The sequence below is a fragment of the Nannospalax galili genome, unplaced genomic scaffold (assembly GCF_000622305.1).
Source record: "Nannospalax galili isolate Female #2095 unplaced genomic scaffold, S.galili_v1.0 scaffold648, whole genome shotgun sequence".
In the NCBI taxonomy this organism is placed as follows: domain Eukaryota; kingdom Metazoa; phylum Chordata; class Mammalia; order Rodentia; family Spalacidae; genus Nannospalax; species Nannospalax galili.
Window position 1 is genome coordinate 722,460 of NW_008360311.1, and position 22,044 is coordinate 744,503.

The following is a 22,044-nucleotide window of genomic DNA, read 5'->3' on the forward strand; positions in this document are numbered from 1 at the left end:
TAAGGTCAGTGGAGGGGTCATTTGTCTGAACCTGAAACTCCCCTGTTCTCAGCAGCCTTCCCTCCAGTGAATTTTTTTTTTTTTTTTTTTTTTTTTAAAAAAAAAAAAAAAAAAAAAAAAAAAAAGAGGACGATAAATCTTTCACTGTGATATATCAAAATAAAATTCCCTCCTGTGTGTGTTTTTTTTTTTTTTTTTTTTTTTTTTTTTTTTTTTTTTGAGACAGGGTCTCCCTGTACCCCCGGCTGGCCTGGAACTCACTTTGTAGGCCAGGCTGGCCTTGAACTCACAGAGATCCGACTGCCTCTGCCTCCGGAGTGCTGAGACTACGGGGTGGGCCACCACGCACAGCTTCCCTCCAGTGAATTTACTGCCATGCAAGCAGGAAGGGACCTCAACAATCAACTAGCATTCGTTGCTGTCTCTAGGTCGCTCCTGGAGACCTGTTCATCTTCACACCTTTGCCTGGTTTCTCTGCAGGATGCAAAACTCATTCCCTTTTTAGTCGGCCCTTTCTTGGTTTGGATGGCTCTGGTCCATGACTCTCTTGTCTTCCCGCCACATCATATGGCTAGGATTTGTGTGTACACACTCTCTCCTGCCACACTGTCAGCTCTTCAAGAGCCAGACCAGTGACTCACCTTCTTTCTATCATGTTCAGCTCATGGCACATATTCTATAAGCATTTGCTCAATCAGATTGAATTAGGCAGCACCACATTCAAACTCCTTGCAGGTAAAGTGCTTTCTGCTACCTGGACAAACCCTTGGTGAAGCTTTCATTTCTTTCTGAATCAATGTTTGGGTCCTTCCTTTGTACAAATCAGGAGTCAGGGCCTTCCCTTCCCTTTAGAAGCCCCCAAAGGCTTCATATCAAAGCTGGGGGAGCACTGTGACAATGCAGGCAACATGCAGCAGAAGCTAGAGGTCCAGACCAGCATCTGGATTGCAGCCTTCCTTCCCACCCTTCAGGGCCAAGAACGGCTGCCTGGGAAAGCCCACAGGTGCAGAGTGCACAACCCTGGTGGCCTGACACTCCGTCTCTCACTCCTCTACAGATCTAAGAGTCAGAGCTCTCAGCCTGTGCTTCCCAGCCAGCAATCTGCAGGCAGCTGCTGGGGTCATTGTCTCAGCCTCTTCAAGTTGTGAATGCTGAGTCTATAGAGACCGAAACACAAACAGTGCCCACAGTGCCTCTCAGGAGGGAGAGGCAGCCTTGCCTTGCCAGAGCCATTGACTGTGCAAATAGCAAGCTGGAGATGGATGGAGGAAAGCTGGTTGGAGCTATTGATGAGAGGGGGGGCTTTCTCCCCACACTGCTCAGTGCCAGTAGGGGCTGTGGATATGTGCTAAAGGCCAACAGATGGGCAGAGAGGAGGCATGGTGAGTTCTCTTGGGGACAGTGCTTCATCATGAGCTGTGTGTCTGCCCAAACCCAAGGGATAGAGACAAGGATATCACTGGGTACGATGGGGAGCAAGATACTGGAGAGAGAAAGTGGCCAAGTGCCCAGCTGAAGAGAAAATGCTAGATGAAGCACCTGGGAGCCACAGATGAAGACTTTGGGTGGGCTTGGGTTTCATGGTTGTTATTTAGACTCAGGTTAAAGCTAATTTCAAATACTCAGAACACATCTCAAAAACTGTACCCGTAACACCTATTTATTTTGTAATGTGTTAAAAAAATTAGTAAAGAGAATTGAGGCATCGTATCATGCCCGCCCCCATTTTCTGAAGCAGCCCCTGGACAGTGCTGCCAAAAACAGAGATGTCTTCCCAACAGCACCTTCCCACACTCTGTGAGCCAACAAAGGACGAGGCCTTTGCTGCAGTTAAGACCATGGGACAGTGCATGAGTCTATGAGAAGACAGCGGATACTTTTCCCCAGATATCTTGCATGGTTGACCAATGATGGGCACAGGCCAAGGGTTAGACTCTGAGCCCCATGCTGCCTACCCCCAGTTCTGCCAATGCTTTTTCTATTGTGTTTTCCTTGCATAGATCCCTGCAGTGTGGAGACAGAACCCCGATTGCAACCAGGTATCTGGGGCCAGGTGCTCTGCCCCTTCCTCTGTTGGAGATAGATTCTCAGAGCAATGTCACCTCACTAGCTCTACAACAGTCGTTCTTCTCTATTCTTAGAGTTGAGGGCACCAATATTAAACAGAGCAAAGTCAGAATTCAAATTCCAACCCCCATATTTAAATGCTGATCACAAATGCTGTCGATAGCCTCATTGCTGAGGCTACCATGGGCTTTCCTCCCACCAAACTTCACTGAGTCTCCAGCTCTTCATACTCCAGCACACACACTTTCCTTAAGTAAGAGCTATGTCTTCAGAAAATTCAAAACAAATACAAAGAGAATGAGAGAAGACAGAATCGAAATGTCCCTAGTTTTATTCTAGGTCTTAAGACAAACTTTCCCAGTTAGCAGCAATCAGCACTTTTCTAACTGTCTTAGCACCACCTTCCTCTGCCTGACTCCAGAAACACAGGGCAGTGAAGGCTCCCAAACCCCTTCTCATTGTGCAGATGGAGACAGAGGTGTTGGGTGGGAGGTAGGAATCAGCTCACCAGAGTATCTGGTTCCATCTAACCTCCCTCATGCTACTAGGGAACAAATGGAGGCCTGGAACAGTCAACAGGTGAGAAAGTCCCAGGAAGGGGGCAGAGAGTGCGAAGGGAAACCCTTTGTTCCTGATGTGAGGAGCCTTATGTAACACCAAGCTCTTCCTGACCATCTGTCTGGCTCTTAGGGCTCCAACTCTCTGTGTGAGGTGTCCTGGAGACCTCCTAGCTACACATGTGGTTCAGATTAATTCTAGTAGTCCTTGAGTTGGAAACCTGAAGGGTTTACCATACTGGGTCACTCAGAGTTAGTGGTAGATAAGAGCTCCGTTCACTTCTGGATAAACCTGGGGGTCCTGTCTTGCAGAACTGATCCTGCATGTTTTCATCACTGGAATGAAAGGATATGTTATGAAGTGCCAGGCAGGTTGAGGCTGCGGGTCAGCCTTCCTGTTTGAGGTCTGTGGGAACCTTAGACACCTGTTCCCAGAAACACCAGTACCCGGACTTGGAGAAGAAGCCCAAAGTGGGACTCTGCTGGTTCAGGAGTCTCCCGTCTACAGATGGGGAAGGGGTCTGTGTTCCATTGAGAACTCATCATCCAGGGAGTTCAAAAACCAGGGTCTTTTCCTTCAGGTATCTTTATTTCTTAGGAGGAAAAGAAAAATGAAGGGGTGGGGGCAGGGAGGTAGAAGGTCAGAGGCCAGTGTAATATTTACTCAGCTCAGTGGAGGCCTTTCGCTTTTAGAAGCAGGAAACCACTTCAAAGCCCTGTCATCTCCTTACTCCCCTGCCTAAGGGATGATACTTTGCCTCCACAAGCAGGCAGGGCTTCTAACCACCCTTCCTGAACCTACCCCTCCTCCACAACCTGTCTCCTACTCAGAGAGGTCAGGAGCCTGGCATGCTCAAAAAGCACTTGTCAGGGTGGCTCCCCTAGCAGTCTAAGCTGTCCACATTTGGGGGCTTTAGGAAGGGACTGAAGTTACAGAGCCTGGTTCAAATCCTCACTCCACAGCAGAGCAGCAACAAACACCCCAGGCCTGGAATCCAGAGGCTCTTCACAGTGGATGGATAGCAGACCCCTCTTAGAAACACCCACTCACATACCCACAGTCTCTCCAGGCCATAACTCTTCTCAGGGCCCTGTAAAGCCCAGGCCTGTTCCTAGTTCGTGACACCCTGGTGTGCAGTCCCCCAGCTAAGGTACAGGGAGGGTGCTACCTCCCATGATGGGATGAGTGAGCCTCCTTGACCTTCAGCCTGGAAAGAAACATCAAAAGAAAGCATGTGCTCCCCCAGACAGCACACACAGGGCAGGGACGCCCTCAGCTTGTGACGTCCCTAGCCCAGCCAAGGTACAGGGAGACATTACAACTTTCTCTCTCAGCTTCCAATCTTTTCATGAGTTCATCCAGATAGGATTCTAGACACTCATACTGAGATAGGGATGGAGTGACATTTCTTAATAAACCACAACTGGCATCCACACTGCTCTGGAAGACTAGGAAGAGATAAAGCAACAAAACCTCTCCAGACTGTGCTCTGGGAAACCTTACTATAGGAGCTGACTGATGGGAAACAACTCCAGTGCTGCCCGTTTAAAGCCCACAAAGGAGGGGGAAGGGATGAGGGTGACAGTGAAAGGGAACATTAGCTGTTCCCTCCCGACAGGGACCCAGAGTTTTCAGGCACCAACCAGTCTCTCCCAGAAATCTATGTCATGCAGCGACACAGAGCAAAAACTGAGGAACTCTCTCCCTTTTCCTCTGAACCGCTGGTTATGGCTAACCCCATCCTGCCTTCTCCTGCTGGTTTCTGGTGGTATACAGATTGTGCAACTCTCACTCTCAGCCCCAGATGCTGGGTTCCTTGAAGGCGGAAGCTTTTGCTCTTCTATCCTTGTGCTGTAAGCTACCACATTCTTGACACCACACAAGTGATCTAGCCCTTATTTAAACCTGAATGGATTCTTGATTTTTTTGCTTTCAGTGTCCATGTGGTTCCTTGCAAGGGGCAGGAACGGTAGTGAAAAAAGTCAGCTATACAAGTAACGTTCCCCTCACACCCAAAAGAGAAACTAAAGCTGCAAGGGAAGCTGTCGATACTCAAAACAAAGTCTGGGAGTCTGAGTCCTCAGGGTAGAGGATGGCTGAGAGGTTTGTCAGAAGCCATGATGCTCCCAGAACCTCAGAGGGTATGTGTGTGTGTGTGTGTGTGTGTGTGTGTGTGTGTGTGTGTGTGTAAAAGTCACAGGAGAAAGTCGTTCATCAGCTATTCACTCTGAGCCCCAAGACCCCTCCTTGTCTCCCCTTTGAAAGACAAGTTGAACTTACTGCCTTTTATCTCTCATCCTGAAAGTAATATCAGCCAAGGAAAAGCAGGATTAAACTTTCATAACACGACACATTTATCTTGTTTTACTTCTTTCTTTCCTCTGTCCTCCCTCCCCCTCACTCTTGACCCTAGGTAAATGTGAGCCAGAAGGAAGCTGAGATTAAACATCAGGGGATGGTATCAGATCTGCAGAGAAGCTGGTCTCTGGCACCCTGCCCGTCCCCAAACTTCAATATTTTTCCATCCCCTGTTGGACAGTTATTATCTCCTTGGATGAGAGAAGCCTCTGCACTCTGTGCGCTCCCTCAATATTGTCCTCTGCTGAAATGAAAGGGAGAATTAGAATTCAGAGACAGACTCCCAGGGAGAATATGAAGACAAAGATTAAGTCAGTGATACAACGTTGACATGCCTTCAGTTCCTGAAAGGTCTTTTTACAAAGTCTCCTCCAGAGCCCTGTTGCTACCACTGCAACTGGTTGGAAAACCCACATTTAGGGAATTAAGAGAAAAGTCTATGATGTGGACTTGGGGATGGGCCAAAAGCTTCACTTGCTGATAAAGGCAAGAGCCTCTTGGCGGGCACACACCCCTCCCCCTGCCCACCCAGACATGAACTGTGTCTAGGCCTTTTCCAACCCCTTACCCAGACATGTCCTGCAGGGCTGGCCTCTCAGAGCTGCAACCCCTCACCCCTACTAGACAAATCCTGTGGGCCAGGCATCTTAGCTACCCCGCCCCCCCTCCACACACCTAGACATACCCTGCTCTCTAACCTCTCTAAGCTGTGTGGACACTGCTTAATGAAGCACCTGCTCCCAACACACACACACACACACACACACCTCACCCTATCCCTATGCCTGTTCCTTGTCCCCTGCACCAGACAGAGGCAGAGAAGTTTCGACTCTACCCTGACAGTTGTGGTCTCTGGTTGGTGACAGCTGGGAATTTCCAATATATCTCATCTTTAAAAATAAAATAATAAACACAAAACAAAACCCCCCACAAAAGCAAGTGTTTCAGGACAAGTGTGGTTTGAAGAGTCCCCTCTAGTGGAGAAAACCTGCTACTTCAGCTTTCTTGGAGCCCAGAAACTCATGGCCCGAGCCAGCTTACCTGCTGGCTCTCAGCTAGGCTCTGGGCTCTGTGTCAGCACACAGTCTACGTCTTTACCTTCCGTCTCTTGCCTCTCTGTTATCTGTGATCCTGTCTACATCCTGACTTCTGTCACAGCACATGTGCCTTCATGCCTTCCTCTTGAACTGCACCTTCAGTCCACCGGCTGCTCTTCTCTGAAATTCAGCGAAGACCACTCTAACTAGCTAGAATGCTGTGAAAGGGCATCCTATCAAGTGGTCTAACTTTAGAGGGCCAAAACAGGGCTGTAGGCCAGAGTCAGTTGAGACTATCTAGTGAACCAGGCTTTCCGAAGGAGGAGCAAGAGGCTCTGACCAAACTCTCTCCTTAACTCCTTGCTGCCCTACTTCCAAGCAAACTCTGGTGTAATGGATTGACCTACACTTCTGAAGCTGTCTGTAGTCAAGCTGCCTGGAGTCCTGTGTGAGGCCAGCTTCCCTCAACAATTCTCCCAGCCCCAGTAGGCCTACTCCCAAAGTCCCAGAATGCACCCTGCCACGCAGACAGCACACCAGCCTGGGCGAAGGGATAGGTATGGGAGAGAAGTGCCAAAAGAAGGAAAGGGGTCAGGTGGGCATGTGCCTGGGGCTCTAGGAAGACAGCAGGGAGGGGTGACCGCAATGGTTCTGCTGGGGGAAGAAAAGAGCACTGGAGAACACCTGCTGGTCCTCAGTGTTTCCCAGAGACATCCTGCCACCCAGGTGAGAGATGGGGCCAGAGCAGGGCAGATTAATGGTTAACCAACTGCAGGAGCACGGAAGTTTCTGGACATGCTCAGGCTTAAAGACTTTTCTTGCCACCGTCCCTCCTCTCACCTTACACTGCTACGCCACAGGGCTCCTGTTCCCCAACAAAGAACTTTCTCGCCTCTATTTCTGCCCTCCAATTCCAGATGGAGCAGTGTGGAGCTGGATAAAGAGGTTCCATATGCCCAGATGCCAGGGAATGGAGCCCGAGAGAGCCTGGGGGCTGAGCAGAGAGAGGGTGGCCCTTCTGACAAGCCGTCCCTTCAGGCGCCTTGGGACCAGCTGTTTGACCCCGGAGGAACTGCCTTTCTTTCTGTCTCCATGGGGGCTCACCTTTAGAAATGACCAAAAAAGCAGGGGCTGGCACACCCACCCCTCATTTACTCTAATCAGGCATGAAATCTTTGTAACTAAGTGAAAAACTGTTTCCCATAAGGGAATCAGTTCCATTCATCATTGTTTGAACTCAGCATATGTGATGGAGAGAAACAGAATACTCACATAGAATGAATTGATAACAGACTGCCCCAGAGGAGGGGTAGTGATGGGGGAAGGAATGGTGTTGGGGTGCTGTGCATATGAGCTGTAAAAACTCCAGCACCTCAAAGCCTGCTTCTTCCAGCTTCTCTGTGGGCAGTCCTGGATTATTCTAGTTAACAGACTGTAACACAATGCTCCTGTCTCTTTATGATCCACATGGGGTGGGAAGGGGGCTTGGCTCTGTGCTCCTGGCCTTTCCATTTGCCATGATGGACAGAAGTATATTGTGCCCCAGTCTCTCTGTGTAGAGACAGCTGTGTGGCAGTGCAGGAAGACAGCTGGGGAGGGGGTGCCTGAAGACAGGAATTGCCTCCTGCACACCAAATCCTGTGTCTTTCAGAGGCAATTTCAAAGAAAGCAAGGTGGAACAGAAACCACAAAACCCCACAAACAGTGCCGACTCCAGTACCAGAAATATTCTGTAGTGCCTAACTGGTGAGCTTAAGCTGCTGCCAGTTGTTGCCCTGTGTATTTAAGCATGTCACTGGTTTCCCCTCCTGCTCCCGTGTCTTCTTGTAACACGCCTCTGAAATAAAGATTAACTGAATAAGTCAGGAGTATTTGTAAGCAAGAGCGGGGCCTCATGGAGGCTGCTCTTTGAAGCTTTCTTTATAACCTCATTTCGAGCACCGACTCCTGTGAAACAGATGCTGAACTTGAACATCTACCACATCTTCAGCTTCTTGTGGTCAAGAACATTGGAAGACAACCCTGCCCTGGCAGTCTAGAGACAGTGAATGTGTTCAGGGAAGCTCTGACAGGGGCCTATCATGGATAGCATGGCTTTGAGTGATAGTCATGCAACATTACTGCCTATTTTTCCCTAAGACTTAGGCCCAAAGGTCAGCAGTTCTCTACCCCCCTTGTATCCAGGCTGTGAGGGTCTCTGATGCCCTGTCAGTGGAAAAGGCCAGCTGAGACTCCTTTGCCAGGCTGTAATCTCTGGATAGAGATCGTCTCAGACTTTAGTACTTTAGGACTCGGAGCTCTTCTTTCCTGCACATGGCTTGAGAAACCACATCCATTTAACTGTTTTGCAGGCCAACTTGCCCCATCCTAATTCTATTTGCTGAGGACACTGAGGGAGCAGAGAGGACAGTCAGTCTTTGTAGGCTTTCTTTTATTAGCAAGTTCCTGGACAGGATCGGCTGTGGCATTGAGGGGACTACTATTAGTTCTGATTAGTACTAGCCAAGTGCCAGCAGGGGCAAGTTGTGGCTGAGGGGGGCTTGGAGGTAAAAGGCAGTGATGACAAGAGGAAGATGGAAAGAAACGCAATCTCCAGGAGTATTAGGACAGATTCCACTACGTTTCCCTGGTTTCTTATCCCTCTCTCAATTTTCTACCCCTAGGATACCCAGTAGAGATCACAGGTAATTACTTCCAGTGGTGCTGGGTAAGGACAGGGTAAGTTAATGAATTCTCTCTTCTTGCCTGGAGGTCAGAGGATAGAGGGCTACTAGCAACTCCTAGAGCTTTCTGGGGTAATTGCAAAAAAGTTGTGCATTTCAATTAAGAAAGGCTCAATTCCTCCAGCCAGGGCTAAGCTCTTCTGGGGATGTTGTTGCATCCACTGGAAGGCCCCGGTGTTCAAAGCTGGCTCAGGGGAAAGAGTGAAGTTTCAAGGTCTGGAAAAGAGGCCCTGAAAGATAGGGGCCTACTGTTGTGTGGAAGGGTACAGAGCTAAGCCTGACTCTCTGAAAATGGCTAGTAGGTCATGTCCTGTCCAACCCAGATACTCATCTGTATGGACCTCAACCACTGCAAAGGATGGATGAGTCTCAAAATGTCTATAGACTGATGTGCTGATGGGCCTCCAGTGATATCTGGCAGCCCCACTCTCCAAACCTACCCACCTCTAAGTCTACTGTACACAGGGATGGCTGTCGACTAGGCTTGCCTGTGATCTTGGCTCTCCACAGAACTGATCATTCATCCCTGCTTTTGCCAGCTACCCACTCTCCTTTCCAGACAGCAGAGACTGACCTGGCACCCCAAGTTTTCCCCCAGCTTCCTCTCCCTCTTATTTCTACCTGAGCTGTTTGAGGAGGTAGCTCCTCCTAGGGCAAGGGTCATGCTAAACAGGTGGATATTTTTCAGAGCCCTAAATGGCCGTTTCAGATGATTCTTTTTGACCGTTTGGATCAAGATTAACAATTATGAAGACTACCTATGGATAAAGAGGGCTTGAATTTTCTAAGAGCCCGATATCCCTCATGGGGTGGGGCAACAAGGAACATATGGAGGGAAACGTTCTCAGATGGGTTCTAAGCAGTCTCTGGAACTCTGAGCAAACTCCCACTCCAACCAGCACCACTGTTGCTCAAACCAAGGGGGCCAGGCCCCAGCTGGGCACAATGCCATGGAAGATGGGGGCAGGAACACTTAACCACGTTCAGCGCCCCGGCACCTCTCTCCCAGCTTTCCGGAACGCGCGTGAATGATGCCTTCTCCTTCCCAATTTCGAGTCCACTGAACCTTTGGAAAGGCCAGTGACCAGCCGCGACTCCAGCGACGAGTGAACGCCTCCCCCCCAAACGGGCCTCTGGCCACAGTGGCCCTGGACTGTCTGGCTTGTGTCACCGAGGCCCTCTGAGCTCCAGCCCTTGGGACAGCTTCGCCACCCCGGCGCGTCCGGGAGCTGCATACTGCCGGCAGGTGCGCCGTGCAAGCGCGCCGCGGAGCGCCGGAGCCACAGCGGCGATGGCCGGGAAGCCCGGGTCGGAGGCGGCAGCTGCGAAAGTGGCAGATCCCGGGTGGATACTCGGCGCCGCAGCCTAGCCGGGGCCGGGGTTGGGACCCCAATGGGACCCCAGAGGGCGCCGCGGGAGGAACCGCCGCGGACGCGCGCTCGGGGGAGGGTGGAGGACGCCGCTTACCCAGCTCGGCGACGTCTGTCTGTCCCTGCGTCCTCCCTCGGTCCGCCTCGGCTGCCGCTTGCCCAGGGCAGAGCGCGCCCGGTCCCTGCCTGCGCGGAGTCACAGCGACGGCCAGGTCCACACGGAGTCCGGATTCATTCCGGTCCGCGGCCCGCGCCGGTTGCCTGTCTGTATTCCTGGGGTGGCCTCCGTGCCGGTGGCGGGCGCGCGGGGACCCGGGCGCGCAGGGGCGTGGGTGCCGACGGGGTCCCTCCCGGGAGGCGCGGAGCCCTTTGCCTTCAGGTTTCCCCAGCGCGACTTTCCGGGCAGCTCTGACATCAGCTATCCCTCGTTTCCTTCCCTTCGGCTCCCGGCCCGCTCGGCCCCATTTCCTCCGAGAACGACTTCCAGCTCCGTGCGCGGCCCGCCGGGCGCGCTCCCCGCTGCTCCGGGGCTCTCGGGTCCCTCGGATCCGATCGTCTGTCCTGGGCTGAGGATCCCCGCAGCTGCGCCCGCCGCCCCCGCTCGGCTCTGCGCGCACCGTGCTGCGCGCGGCTCTGCTCGGCTCCGGCGGCGGCGCCCTCCGCCGGCCTCCTATATTACCGCGCAGCTCATTATCATAGAGGCCGCGTTAACCCCCTCCCCGCCGCCCGCGCCCCGCCCGCGCCCCGCCCGCGCGGGCCGAACCGGCAGCCCGTTCACGGGAGAACGCGGCTGGGTCTGCGGCCATCCGGCTGCCGGCGTTCGCCCAGCTCGGAGGGACCACCGGCCACCTTCATGGCCTAGGGGCGGGAAGATGCTACCAGGCCTGGGGACTCCGGTTGGGTCTAAGCGAGCTGACTGGCTCGGCCTTGGGAAGGGGCTCAGAGTGGCGAGTGCAGCCCGTCCTAGCATCACCTGTCACCCAGCACACCGTACACACCTCCCTCTTCACCCATCTCGGAGTCAGGGGTGAGTGCGGACGAACCTGCCCTGCGGATGGGGTTGAGATGGGGTCTCGGATTTCGCAGAAGCAAATTTCTCCTTCCCGTAAATTCCAGAAAGCCAGCGAGCTGTCAGATGAGGTTTGAAGTTGTCGGTAATTGTTATTTCTACAAGGAGAAAGGGAGCCTGGCTTTTCGTTTCCTTCCAGTTTCCTGCTCCGTGAGGGACCCTGGACTCAGGGCAAGGCCTGACTTGGATAAAGGTGGTGGAGAGCAGAGGAGCGCTTACTTTATCCAGACCGACTAGCCCGCCTCGAGGGTACGGGAAGCAGAGGAGGGTGGCTAAGAGGTTAAGATAATTTATTTTAATAATCTCAGATGAGAGGCTTCTAGATTCCAGGGTGCCTCCGCCCTTGCGACCTCTATTCTATGAAGCGTAGAGTCTGAGTCTCCGCAGCGGTGACCACTGCTTTCCACTCGGGGCCTGCAAGTGAGACCCAAGCGAGTTCCCAGTGTGCGTGGTCCCCACTGGAGACTGAGCACACGAGTTCACTCCACAGGTCTGACAAGCTTCCCCTACTGCCCTCTCGTGGCCATATTCGTTAGTGGTATAAAAATATAAAACAATAAAAGCAGTTTGACTAAAATTCTCAGCAGCAGCAGGGCCTTAAAAAAAGAAAGAGGAAGGAAACAGCCTTATCAACCATCTCAGAAACACACAGGATTATGGAATCCAGGCTTTGCTACAATTATCTGTTCTTTACAAAATCTAAAGTTGGCTAATTCAAAAGTTCTTCAGTTAAGTAATTAATTGACTTAAATGAGTGTCCAGTAAGTTTTGCTGGCTGTTGCTGACTTTGTCCTGTGGAGCCACAAAGAATCTGAGTTGTCTTCCTTCATGCACACCTGAATTTCTTTTGGCACTTATTATTGTTTTGGTAATATGCCAGCTGATTATCCATTCACTCTTCCTCTATTATTTGTATATAAATGGGTATTGTCTTTTTTCTCAGACAATTGTGTTATCCTCTTATCAGAATGCATTGAATTTGTTAAGGAAGATGATATGAAGACTATGCTCAAAGATTCCAGAACACTTGCCATTTGTTCAATGAGAGGAACATCAGCCTGAGCAGCTGCACCTGAAACCAGACTTGGTAGGGCTGAAGTACCTGATAAAGCTCTTAGCGTAATGCTAGAGCCCTTTGGTTCAAACCAAGCCCTGTATGATTGTAGGAGAGGCTATAATAATACAATTTAAATAATTTCAGATACAACTCCCTCCCCTAGGATCTAGAAATAAACTCTTACATGAAGAACTAGGGCACATTATGAAAGTAACCCCTTAGTTCTCCCTGTTCTCCATTCCCCAAGTGTGCCCAGACCTTCCAGAATAAAGGGAGAAGAAGGGAAAGAGAAGGAGAGAAAGCACAACACTTAAACCTTGAAAATTAAGGAAATCAACTCAGGTTCCTGGTTTGTATTTCTACATAACACAGTGATATCCATGAGCCTCCAGCCTTTATGGGCACTGAGCTAACCCAGCTCCTTGACCAGCAGGTAGTCATTTATTTGGCCACAAGTATTTATTAAGAGCAACTTTACTAAATTTCTTCCTTAAATAGAACTGTATTATAGTACTTAATTCTCTCTTCAGAATATTTGCAATTTTAAATTGATACATAGTAATTGTACATATTTATAGGGTACAATGTGACATTTCACTGCATACAACCTGTCAAGGTCAGATTGGGGTAATTAGCATATTGTCATCTCAAACAGTTATTATTTATTTTGCAACACATAATAAGTTACTGCTAACTGTAGCAGCCATACTGTGCTGGAGATACTGGAGTTTAACTGTCCGATCAGCTGTAACTGTGAATCAGATAACCAAATTCTTTCCCCTTCCCAAGCTCTGGTAGCTACCTTCCTACTTTCTAGTTCCATGTGGCCAACTTATTTAGCATCTACGTGTCTTTCTGTGGCTGGCTTCATTCACTGAACATAAAGTGCTCTGGACACATGAATTGCCAGAAAGGAGATAGTTCTGTTCTTTTTTTTTAAGTAACAGTAGTATTCCATCATTCAGTGGACTGATAACCCAACAGGCTCCACACCCCCAGGCTATACCACCTTTATGTGGGTTTTTTGTTGCATCTATCTGGCCTTCTGGTATTTTGTCTCATCCTGCCCAGATGTCAAATTGCAGATCTTGGGGGACTGGTCATTCCTCTCATTTCAACAAGAGGTACAGCCACAGCCCAATGCAGTTGTAGGTAAGTAAGAGGTTTATAGTAAATATCCACCAAAGGAAAGATATGCTCATCTCTGGAAGTTGTAGCAAGTACTACAAGGTTCTTACCCATCTGTCCCAGACACTACTCCTGCAGCCTCACTCTGGGAGGGTCATGTGTGGTTGCACTGCTATTCCTGTGCCCAGCCCTCTTCTTCCCTTGTCACTGCATGGGTGATGTAGGCAAGAAGATGAGAGAAGTGAGAGAAAACAAGCTGTTTTCCAGGGAGGTGCCACTATTTCTATGAAAGGCTGGTCTGCCGAGCACCCTGCTCTGTGTCCCCAGGCCAGACACAGGGCTCCTCAGGTCCCAGCAAGCAAGCCTGTGTGCTGGTGGAGAATGAGCCCAAACGGGCAGCCAGCCCATCTCCAAGGGAGTCCTCTCTCTCTGTCGCAGCAGCAGCTTCAGTCCTACAAATAGATGCCAGTACAGTAGCCCCTTGGATGGTAGGAGGTATTTTTGGTGCTGGAAGCCAGCCACACTCTGGCAGGCTTTCCACTTGAAGTCTGCTCCTTTGAGAGGTGGGGGTGGCAAGCGTCAATGTTTAGCATGGGAAGGGAGTGTTGCCTGGAGTGTGTGCATGCATACATTGAGGGGGCCTAGAGTGGACTGGGGGCTGGGCTCGGGGGCCGTGTGGACCTTGGAGGAGGTGAGTGGGCACTTGCCTGTCAGTGTTTATGGTCATCTTGAGGAAGTACACCAGTTGTCACTAGGCTTGCCTCTGGCTCCCTGAGGTGAACCTGACATGCTACTGTCCACTTGACCCGTCTCCCTCCTGAGATGAGTGTCATCTTTTTCTTGCCTAGCTCCTAAGCTGCCAATATTGAGAGACAGGAACACCGACCCCCTGTAAGTAGACTCTTCATGTCCTGAAGCTGCACCTCACCTTCGCCATGCCGACACTGTCAGGCAGCCGTAGCAGCAGAGGCAGCAGCCTTCACTGCCCCCCTCCCCGCACACTGTTGGCGACAAAGGCATCCATCTGACAGGCCAAGTTCCATGAGTGGAAGTGAGGAAGCGAGAGGCTGCTGGGAAACTCTAGTGGAGGGCCTCTGCCCAGGCAACAGGGCCCAGTGTCAGGGGCCACACAGGAGCAGGGCACATGCTCTGGAGTCTCGGCACCATTCATAAAAATTCTAACCTGACTGTTCCTCCTGTCCTTTGCAAATATCACTTTCCTGTGTACTTTAAACAGTAGCAAGCCTGTTAAGGATTCAAATCAAACACAGCAGCACTTCACTCACTCCTTCCTTCCTAAACTTCCCAGACGCACAGCTTATGTCCCTGTATATTTCATCCTCTTCCCACCTCCTCCTCTCCCCCTATTCACTGAAGTATTACTCTGGGAGCAGAACATCCTCTGTGGACTTGGGTAGGTGAAGCCCAGACCTGGTACCAACAGGGCTCTGGGATGGCCTGCCAGGTCAGAGGCTGCAGAGTAGAGAATGGACTTTGGGCACAGAAGGTGAAAGCCAGGATTCAGGACTCTCTGTGCCTGGTACAAAGTCTGAGAAAGAGCTTGTGATTTGATTTTTTGTTTTCTGAGAGGATTCCTGTGCTACATAGCTTTAGTTGTCAACTTGACACACTTGGGCTGAGGGAGCCTCAGTTGGGAAATTGCCTCCATTGGACTGGCCTATGGCCATGTCTGTGGGGCATTTCTTTGATTGTTGAGTGATATGAGAGAACTCAGCCTACTTTGGGCTGTGCCACTCATGGGCAAGTAGTCCTGTATTGTATAAGAAAGCAGGCTGAGCACAGGCCAGGGGAGCAAGCCAGTAAGCAGCATTCCTCCATGGTCTGTGCTTCAACTCCTGCCTCCAGGCTCCTGCCCTGAGTTCCTACCTTGGGCTCTCTCATTACTGAACTATGACCTGGGAGATGATAGCCAAATAAACCTTTTCCTCCCCAAGTTGGTATTGATTAGAGTGTTCCATCACAGCAACTGAAGGCAAACTAGAATAATTCCCCCAAAGAAAGCACTATTCACTGATCAGTTATTCCCTAGATGACTCTCCTGGTACCTGTTTCCTCATCTATAAAGTAGAACTATTCCTTCCCTGTGTAGCTTGTAAGAACTCAGAAGAAAACCAAGATGCTGACTGAATAGGCGTTATACACTGAGAAGTGTTACATGAATGCACAGGGTTTCTTAAATTCTGGAAGTTCTCCCCAGAGGCAAACCCACTTTGCTCCTACCACAATACATTTCATCCTCGTCTTTGGGTTTCCAAGACAAACGGCTATCCCACCTGTCTCTTTGGTTTCCTCCTCATTTTTCCTGGTGAAAATGTACTTCATCCTCGTCTTTGGGTTTCCAAGACAAACGGCTTGGCTTGACATTTAGGTGGCTGCACTGTCTTTCCTATCCCACCTGTCTCTTTGGTTTCCTCCTCATTTTTCCTGGTGAAAATGTAACTTGCCACCTTCCCCTATGGAATCATGAAGCAAATGCATGCTAGACCAACCCTTGTGCCCAGTCAGTACAGATCCTGCCCCCAGGTAGGAGAAGGGGGGTGGGTGGCAAACATGCCTTGATTGCACAGGAGGCAGAGGACCCTGGTTCTCATGACTGACTTGTTAGGAGTTGCATCTTTGGGGTCACCAGCTGGGAGGTTATTGATATTGTGAAGTCACTGTCCTCCCTGGCTTTGGTGCCCAGCCCAGGTCAGATGACAGGTGCTCTAAGCTCTTCAGTGGGAGCTATACTCCAGGGCTTTCTGAAAAGTCTGTGTCACATGGGCAAGCCACCCAGGGGCCTCTGGGGCTAGGGGAAAGCCAGACTGGACAAAGCCAATGCAATGGATTCCTTTGAGACAGGAAACTCAGAGCCCACAGGAAGCAGTCACGTTGTTCAGCCTTCTCCATTTAAAGGAGCATCATCATTCATTTGTCATGGTCATAGTGCAGTATGGTGCTAATGGCCAACACACACTGCCTGGACCACCCAATGTCTGCCTCAGTACTTTGTGATATCCCTAAAATTCCTGAGTCTCACAACTCTGGCAACAGGCCTAAGTCTTCCACTCCATACTACAAATGCAGACCAGATCGCAGGCAACCAAAGATTGTAGCTCAATTGGTAGAGTGCTTGTCTAGCACACATGAAGCCAGGGGGTTCAGTTCCTAGCACAGCATAAAGCAGCATGGTGGTACGTACCCACATTCCTAGCACTTGAGTAGCAGCAGCAGCAGGGGAACCAGAAGTTCAAGTTACCAGGTAGGTTTGAGGCCAGCCTGGGCTACATGAGACTTTGTCTTAAAAAAGACAAAACTATCCGGGCGTGGTGGCGCACACCTTTAATCCCAGCACTCGGGAGGCAGAGGCAGGTGGATCTCGAAGGGTTACCATGGAACAGCTAGTGTGGGATGGCTGTACGTGAACCCAGGTGCCTGACACCCATCTTTTCTACTTTGTACAGTGCTGTGAAGGGAAAAATTGATGCGAATGAAGGACTTACACGCTTCAAGGACCAGAAAATGGGAGGCCCTGGGCCTCAGCCCTCTTAGCATTTAACCAGTCAGAGACCCAGGGCTGTACCACAGGAGGGCTGCAGCAGATTCACCCTGGGTCCAGCAAAGCTTCAGTGCTGCAGTTCTAGTGAGGGTCAGGAGTGCCATCTTCTCATGGAGGAGAGTGTGTTGTAATTGTTATCGTGATTATTATAAACAATCATACTAATGAGGTCAATTCACCCAATTTTACAGGGTGTGTGTTTAACAAAGAGTTGTCTCCAGGCAAAGGAGTTGCTACCACATACAGAGCTCCACTAGCTTATGTCACCTTTACTCTGCACAAGACCACATACATGGCCATGCCTGCCTTTCAAAATAATGGGATAATTGGGTGCAATGTGTGGTGCCCCCACTCCTCAGACAGAGCATGCCAGACCATCTTTGTGGGAATCTGCAGGGAGCCCAGTGAGCAAAATGCCATGTCTGACTTTGCCTTGATTGCATCTGTGCCCTACAAACCCCAGCAGAATTGAACTCACTGCTCCTCCTAATTAGGGGAGAAAGAAAGACAGACAGCGGAAGAATTTCCTCTGACTACAAGCTCTTCTGGGACAGACCATTCAACCTCTCGGCCCTCAGCTCCTTCCTGACTGATATCTGAACTATCTCACCCAGTGCCAGGCCCTTCCTGGGACCAGAGCCCTGAGTGTGATGAGATTGACAGCAGGGACTCATTGGAATGGCTCCACTCTACTCCAGGGGTCTGTCTCTGGTCTGCTGTGACTCACTGTGAACTACAAACTACAGCCAGGGAAGAATCTGGGAGGCCTCAAGCCAGACAGATTGGGGCTGAGCAGGGCCTTCAGGGTAGGAGGGCCTGCCCCCACCCCCAGGAGGCTGGTAGAGAGTAAAGTCCCTGGCCCCAGGAAAAAATAAACATCCTGCTTAAATAAATCAAATACCCTGACACCTAGGTGCAAAGCACAGAGACAGGCTGCAGGTTGTAAATTTAGGACAGGGTGTAACTTACTAGAGACTAGAAAGAAATCCAGAAATGGCACAAGTTCTTGGCACATCACTACTGACAGCATCAAACAGTTAATTGTCACAGTCTAAGTTTTGAATGCCTAGAAAGGTCCAGTCTTAGGTCTCTCCTCCTTGCCAGTTAAATACCAAGCTCAGTATTATTCCTTCTGTAAAATGGTCTCTTGCTGGGGATTCTGAGGGACAAAGATCAAAAAAGGTAGGTCTGTTTCCATCTTCAGGTCCAGCTTTCCTCCCTTCTCTCCCCTACTGTTTCGGGGGAATGGCTTCCAAGGAAAAGAATGAACTGAAGTGGGGAGGAAAAAAGAGGTTGGAGACCCTAGCCCCAGATCCAGGAGGCTGGATGTGAGTCCTCACTCTGCCATTGGCTGTGTGACCAACTTCCACAGCCTCCTCCCTCCTGACTTTCTGCCTAAAGCCGGGCCTGGGGCTCCAGGCTCCTTCCACCTGGCCATTACCTCAGTCAGTTTCTGTGGAGAACAGAGAAAGTATGTCCATGTCCAAACCTCAGAAAGACTCCTTCCCTGCCTTCAAAACTTGGTGCCTAAGGAATGGAGAGCAGTGTGCAATCCAGGGATAGAGCTGAGAAATAGGATCTCGCCTCTGAATCCTCTCAAGTCAGATGATTTCTCTCATGCCTGCCTTTGATAAATGCTCCTGCACAGGGCTCAGCTGTTATGAATCTTCCTGAGTCATGGGTGGCTGCAGCCCCTTCGATCCATTCTGCTGACAATAGTGCCTGGTGTTTCTAAGGCCAAGAATATGGAATATGGGGTGATCCAAAAGCACAGATTCACCTTTCTTCTCCACTGCCCACCCCCCACGGCTCCTGGGCAGCCTCTCCCTCTCTTTGGAATTCCTGTTTCAGTCTTATTGCACAAAGTCCTGGGATGACTGAGGCCCAACCCCGGCCCATGAAGAGGATAGTGGGCACCCAGGCCTGGAGAAGATGCAGAGAAAGCCTCTGTGGTCTCCTGGACATCACACCCTCTGGTGGACCAACAGTGAACTTTCCAGGCTCCAGAAAACTGGGTAGCCTGGCAGCCTTCCTCCTCCTCTCTGCTGTTGTCAGTGAGGCTAATAATTATTACTCTGTGTTAATCATGACAATGGAAGAATTGCAGGCCATTATTTTGAAATGATCGGCTCCAGTCAATGACTACTTATGACAGCAAAGGGGGAGCATCAGCTCTGGGGAGCCCCCATGTAAATGGGGAGTTGAATGAGAGATCAGGAATAATGGCTCTTGTGTTTAGTTCCATTTTCCTCCCTGAAAGGGCCCTGTCAGAGTAATTTCCCCTCCGTGCACCACACCTCTCCATTATTTACCTTGTCTTCTGGGGAGAATAAAACAAGAGGCCCCTCCTCCTCACACCCTCTCCTGCCTTGCCTCTCCACTCCCGCCTCTTGTCAATTGTGTCTCTTTCTGGAGTTTGGCAAACACAGACACTTCCTCCTGCTGTGCTTCAGAGGAGCTGAAATGAATGTGGCTCTAGTTATTTTTCCCCTTAATCATTCTTTCTCTCTTGCTGGAGAGCATTTTCATGAAGGACAATCACAGAGGGACTGAATGTCCTGATGTTGGGTGAGCAGCGTGCATTCTTTTCATTTTTCTTCCCTTGACTAAAAATAACACCCCATAGCCATAATATCAGAGGATCGAAGGCCGTCTTTCAACACTTTTCGTAGTCGTGGTCGACCTTCTGTCCCTGTATGATTTCTTTCACTTTCTCCCCGACCCTTCAATCCCTGGAAAAGGCCAACGCACCTTCTACCCATTGCTGTTGCAATCTGGAAGATGGCACCCCCTTTCCATGACTGTCCAGAGCCAGAAGTACCTTAGGACTTTTCCAAGTTCACCCCAATGAGGACTTACCTTTCCAGCTCCGGCTCAGAGTTGTCTAGTGTTCAAGGATTTACACCTGGCTGAATGTGGTGGCACAAACCTATAAGCCCAGCACTTGAGAGATAGAGACACTCACCCAACAAGCTTGAGCCCAGTCTGGTTTATATAGTGACATCTAGGCCATTAGGCCTACATAGTGAAATCTTTGTCTCAAAACAACCATCACAGAAACTAACAAAAAGAATTCATACCTAGATCCTTTCCACTGTGAGCCTGGTACAAAGAGCAATCATTTAATAAATATTTGTTGACTTATAGGTCCCTAGTAGTATCTGCTGTTTTTTTGAAAAGTAATTTCTTTAATTTTATTATCTTTAATCTTGAGCTCCATCTTTAAAACCACATATGATTAAGAGCATCATTGAGCTGGACAGCTTTGGTTGTCAACTTGACACACCTGGGTAGAGGGAGCAACTGGGGAATTTCCTCCATTGGACTGGCCTGTGGTCATATCTGTGGGGCATCATCTTGATTGTTGAGTGATGTGGGAGGGCCCAGCCTACTGTGGGTGGTGCCACCCCTGGGCAGGTGGGCCTGTATTGTATAAGAAAGCAGATTGAACACCGGCCAGGTGAACAAGTCAGTAAGCAGTGTTCCTCCATGGCCTGTGCTTCAGCTCCTACCTCCAGGTTCCTGCCCAGAGTTCCTACCTTGGGCTCCCTGATGAACTGTGACCCAGGAGATGTAAGACAAACCCTTTCCTCCCCAAGTTGGTATTGGTCAGAGTTTTGTCACAGCAATTGAAAAGAAACTAGAACAATCATGTGCTCTCCCTTGTACTCTGCTACTAATCGCATATCATCTGTAGATATTGACACTTACTATGGTAATTCTTTCATTAAAAAATAACTGATCATCTTTTAAAAAGTCATTTCTGAGACAAGAAGAGTGAGGACACTTGGGAAGATTAGGTGACTTGCCTATGGCATGCCCAGTGGCTAGGGCAAGATGTCTCCTTTGGGACATCAGAGACTCCTTAGGTTTCTCTGCTTGATGGGTCTCCATCAGGGTGTGCCCCCTCTTTGTTTAAACGCAGCTCTGTTCTCTATTCCCGGTGGAAGGATGAACTCCTAAAGACTCTCTGCTAGAACAGCATTATTCATTGCTTTACAGTTTCTATGCCTACTTCTTCCAGGGCCTGTGAATCACCTGTGTGCTTCAGATAAGCTTTCGAGTCACCCTCACTTCTCTTAATGTAATAATTATGATTAACAGCTATTATTAATAACAATCATATGTAGAGCAAGCAACCATTGTCCAGGTTATCCTGTGCTTACAGACAACAGGGCGGCATGCACTAAGAAGGCTATTGCCTTCACTGTGGTGTTGGAGCATGGATGGATTCCAGGGGGGGTTGACTTCTGCTCTGGGGCTCACTCCAATATGGTCTCAGGAAGCTACTTGAACTCTGACCTCACGTTCTCAACTGCAAAAAAAGGTCCATAAAATGGACCATCCTAGAGAAGCAACGAGAATTGAATGAGAAGCCTGCAGGCCACAGTGTCTGCAGCAAGGACAACTGCTACTTGTAGGGAAGTTACTGCAGTTACCATTCTGTCTGTAGGCTGAAATGTGGCCCTGTGGAAGCCAGATAGCCTCAGCTCTCTCCTCTTATGGCACAAGAGGCATTGCACTTTGGTATAGTTTGGATTTCAGAACATCACATTGAGTGAGACAGGTCACCACAGTTCCAGCCACCATCACAAGCACTGTTGGGATGTCTGTGTCCTTGGTCCTGATGGTTATTGAATTCCTGGCTCCAGTTATGCTTCCTGAATGGGACAGTGATTGTTAGAGAACACCTTTGGACCCCGAGTATTAGCATAAAATGATGTGTTCCTCCAACCCCCTGGCTATCAAACTCTTCAGCAGCAATGTGTTTGTCCTTGGTTTCAAATAAGGAAACTGAGGCTTAGAAGATGAACTTACCCTGCCTAAAATTGTACAGTTGACAGAGGAAACGAACCTATGAAGCGTTTGTGTATAACCTCCCCCGATCTAAGACTGCAGCTTACTGGAGTCTTAAGAGCTCCTCCAGGACAGGGAATCTCCTAGAACTCTGCAGCAGATGATCACACCCTGAGTGGCTCAACAACAGTTCATTCTCTCATACATCTGGAAGCTACAAACAAGAAGTGTGGTTCTGAGCAGGGTCATGCTCCCTGGAAAAGTTCTAGGAAGAATCCTGTTTGACTTCCAGCATCTGATGGCAGCCACAGTCAAGCATTG

The 22,044-nt window shown here is 49.8% G+C and overlaps 1 protein-coding gene and 1 long non-coding RNA gene across 11 annotated transcripts in view; one reads left to right on the forward strand and one right to left on the reverse strand.

The window, feature by feature from the left end:
- The window catches only part of Plxna2 (plexin A2), a 214,433-nt gene extending 203,663 nt beyond the window's left edge, over positions 1-10,770 (reverse strand). For all 8 annotated transcript variants that reach the window (XM_008824794.3, XM_029559479.1, XM_029559480.1 and 5 more), the window contains exon 1: positions 10,211-10,770. The gene's annotated coding sequence lies outside the window, so the exon portion shown is untranslated. The remainder of the gene's footprint in view (positions 1-10,210) is intronic.
- A 100-nt stretch (positions 10,771-10,870) lies between these two features.
- The window catches only part of LOC103727025, a 110,331-nt gene continuing 99,157 nt past the window's right edge, over positions 10,871-22,044 (forward strand). For all 3 annotated transcript variants that reach the window (XR_003848042.1, XR_003848044.1, XR_003848043.1), the window contains exon 1: positions 10,871-11,140. This is a non-coding gene — a long non-coding RNA (uncharacterized LOC103727025). The remainder of the gene's footprint in view (positions 11,141-22,044) is intronic.